Source organism: Myxine glutinosa, chromosome 12 (genome assembly GCF_964187855.1).
Source record: "Myxine glutinosa chromosome 12, kmMyxGlut1.1, whole genome shotgun sequence".
NCBI lineage: Eukaryota > Metazoa > Chordata > Myxini > Myxiniformes > Myxinidae > Myxine > Myxine glutinosa.
This window is the reverse complement of record NC_136272.1, coordinates 12,315,707-12,319,997: the sequence shown is the minus strand read 5'-3', so window position 1 is coordinate 12,319,997 and position 4,291 is coordinate 12,315,707.

The following is a 4,291-nucleotide window of genomic DNA, read 5'->3' as shown; positions in this document are numbered from 1 at the left end:
CAAAACAAGTGCGAAAAGTGGTTTCCTGCACTAACACAAGTGCGAAAAGTGGTTTTTCAACACTAACACAAGTGCGAAAAGTCGTTTTTCAACACTAACACAAGTGCGAAAAGTGGTTTTTCAACACTAACAGAAGTGCGAAAAGGGGATTTTCCACACTAATACAAGTGCAAAAGTGGTTTCCTGCACCAACACAAGTGCGAAAAGTGGTTTTTCAACACCAACACAAGTGCGAAAAGTGGTTTTTCAAAACTAACACAAGTGCGAAAAGTGTTTTTTCCACACTAATACAAGTGCAAAAGTGGTTTCCTGCACAAACACAAGTGCGAAAAGTGGTTTTTCAACACTAACACAAGTGCGAAAAGTGGTTTTTCAACACTATCACAAGTGCAAAAGTGTTTTTTCCACACTAATACAAGTGCAAAAGTGGTTTCCTGCACGAACACAAGTGCGAAAAGTGGTTTTTCAACACCAACACAAGTGCGAAAAGTGTTTTTTCCACACTAATACAAGTGCAAAAGTGGTTTCCTGCACCAACACAAGTGCGAAAAGTGGTTTTTCAACACTAACACAAGTGCAAAAAGTGGTTTTTCAAAACTAACACAAGTGCGAAAAGTGTTTTTTTCCACACTAATACAAGTGCAAAAGTGGTTTCCTGCACAAACACAAGTGTGAAAAGTGGTTTTTCAACACTAACACAAGTGCGAAAAGTGGTTTTTCAACATTATCACAAGTGCAAAAAGTGTTTTTTCCACACTAATACAAGTGCAAAAGTGGTTTCCTGCACCAACACAAGTGCGAAAAGTGGTTTTTCAACACTAACACAAGTGCGAAAAAGTGGTTTTTCAACACTAACACAAGTGCAAAAAGTGGTTTTTCAACACTAACACAAGTGCGAAAAGTGGTTTTTTCAACACTAACACAAGTGCGAAAAGTGGTTTTTCAACACTAACACAAGTGCGAAAAGTGGTTTTTCAACATTATCACAAGTGCAAAAAGTGTTTTTTCCACACTAATAAAAGTGCAAAAGTGGTTTCCTGCATCAACACAAGTGCGAAAAGTGGTTTTTCAACACTAACACAAGTGCGAAAAGTGGTTTTTCAACACTAACACAAGTGCGAAAAGTGGTTTTTCAACACTAACACAAGTGCGAAAAGTTGTTTTTCAACACTAACACAAGTGCGAAAAGTCGTTTTTCAACACTATCACAAGTGCAAAAAGTGTTTTTTCCACACTAATACAAGTGCAAAAGTGGTTTCCTGCACCAACACAAGTGCGAAAAGTGCTTTTTCAACACTAACACAAGTGCGAAAAGTGGTTTTTCAACACTATCACAAGTGCAAAAAGTGTTTTTTCCACACTAATACAAGTGCAAAAGTGGTTTCCTGCACCAACACAAGTGCGAAAAGTGGTTTTTCAACACTAACACAAGTGCGAAAAGTGGTTTTCAACACTAACACAAGTGCGAAAAGTGGTTTTTCAACACTAACACAAGTGCGAAAAGTGGTTTTTCAACACTAACACAAGGGCGAAAAAGTGGTTTTTCAACAGTAACACAAGTGCGAAAAGTGGTTTTTCAACACTAACACAAGTGCAAAAGTGGTTTCCTGCACCAAAACAAGTGCGAAAAGTGGTTTCCTGCACTAACACAAGTGCGAAAAGTGGTTTTTCAACACTAACACAAGTGCGAAAAGTGTTTTTTCAACACTAACACAAGTGTGAAAAGTGTTTTTCAACACTAACACAAGTGCGAAAAGGGGATTTTCCACACTAATACAAGTGCAAAAGTGGTTTCCTGCACCAACACAAGTGTGAAAAGTGGTTTTTCAACACCAACACAAGTGCAAAAAGTGGTTTTTCAAAACTAACACAAGTGCGAAAAGTGTTTTTTCCCACACTAATACAAGTGCAAAAGTGGTTTCCTGCACAAACACAAGTGCGAAAAGTGGTTTTTCAACACTAACACAAGTGCGAAAAGTGATTTTTCAACATTATCACAAGTGCAAAAAGTGTTTTTTCCACACTAATACATGGCAAAAATGGTTTCCTGCGCCAACACAAGTGCGAAAAGTGGTTTTTCAACACTAACACAAGTGCGAAAAGTGGTTTTTCAACACTAACACAAGTGCGAAAAGTGGTTTTTCAACACTAACACAAGTGCGAAAAGTGGTTTTTCAACACTAACACAAGTGCGAAAAGTGGTTTTTCAACACTATCACAAGTGCAAAAAGTGTTTTTTCCACACTAATACAAGTGCAAAAGTGGTTTCCTGCACCAACACAAGTGCGAAAAGTGGTTTTTCAACACTAACACAAGTGCGAAAAGTGGTTTTTCAACACTAGCACAAGTGCGAAAAGTGGTTTTTCAACACTAACACAAGGGCGAAAAGTGGTTTTTCAACACTAACACAAGTGCGAAAAGTGGTTTTTCAACACTAACACAAGTGCAAAAGTGGTTTCCTGCACCAAAACAAGTGCGAAAAGTGGTTTCCTGCACTAACACAAGTGCGAATAGTGGTTTTTCAACACTAACACAAGTGCAAAAAGTGGTTTTTCAACACTAACACAAGTGCGAAAAGTGGTTTTTCAACACGAACACAAGTGCGAAAAGGGGCTTTTCCACACTAATACAAGTGCAAAAGTGGTTTCCTGCACCAACACAAGTGCGAAAAGTGGTTTTTCAACACAAACACAAGTGCGAAAAGTGGTTTTTCAACACTAACACAAGTGCGAAAAGTGGTTTCCTGCACCAACACAAATGCGAAAAGTGGTTTTTCAACACTAACACAAGTGCGAAAAGTGGTTTTTCAACACTAACACAAGTGCGAAAAGTGGTTTTTCCACAATATTACAAGTGCAAAAGTGGTTTCCTGCACCAACACAAGTGCAAAAAGTGTTTTTTCCACACTAATACAAGTGAAAAGTGGTTTACTGCACCAACACAAGTGCGAAAAGTGGTTTTTCAACACTAACACAAGTGCAAAAAGTGGTTTTTCAACACTAACACAAGTGCGAAAAGTGGTTTTTCAACACTAACACAAGTGCGAAATGTGGTTTTTCCACACTAATACAAGTGCAAACGTGGTTTCCTGCACCAACACAAGTGCGAAAAGTGGTTTTTCAACACTAACACAAGTGCGAAAAGTGGTTTTTCAACACTAACACAAGTGCGAAAAGTGGTTTTTCAACACTATTACAAGTGCAAAAGTGGTTTCCTGCACCAACACAAGTGCAAAAAGTGTTTTTTCCTCACTAATACAAGTGCAAAAGTGGTTTCCTGCACCAACACAAGTGCGAAAAGTGGTTTTTCAACACTAACACAAGTGCGAAAAGTGGTTTTTCAACACTAACACAAGTGCGAAAAGTGTTTTTTTCCACACTAATACAAGTGCAAAAGTGGTTTCCTGCACCAACACAAGTGCGAAAAGTGGTTTTTCAACACTAACACAAGTGCGAAAAGTGGTTTTTCAACACTAACACAAGTGCGAAAAGTGGTTTTTCAACACTAACACAAGTGCGAAAAGTGGTTTTTCAAAACTAACACAAGTGCGAAAAGTGGTTTTTCAACACTAACACAAGTGCGAAAAGTGGTTTTTCAACACTATCACAAGTGCAAAAAGTGTTTTTTTCCACACTAATACAAGTGCAAAAGTGGTTTCCTGCACCAACACAAGTGCGAAAAGTGGTTTTTCAACACTAACACAAGTGCGAAAAGTGGTTTTTCAACACTTGCACAAGTGCGAAAAGTGGTTTTTCAACACTAACACAAGGGCGAAAAGTCGTTTTTCAACACTAACACAAGTGCGAAAAGTGGTTTTTCAACACTAACACAAGTGCAAAAGTGGTTTCCTGCACCAAAACAAGTGCGAAAAGTGGTTTCCTGCACTAACACAAGTGCGAAAAGTGGTTTTTCAACACTAACACAAGTGCGAAAAGTGGTTTTTCAACACTAACACAAGTGCGAAAAGTGGTTTTTCAACACTAACACAAGTGCGAAAAGGGGATTTTCCACACTAATACAAGTGCAAAAGTGGTTTCCTGCACCAACACAAGTGTGAAAAGTGGTTTTTCAACACAAACACAAGTGCGAAAAGTGGTTTTTCAACACTAACACAAGTGCGAAAAGTGGTTTTTCAACACTAACACAAGTGCGAAAAGTGGTATCCTGCACCAACACAAGTGCGAAAAGTGGTTTTTCAACACTAACACAAGTGCGAAAAGTGGTTTTTCAACACTAACACAAGTGCAAAAGTGGTTTCCTGCACCAAAACAAGTGCGAAAAGTGGTTTCCT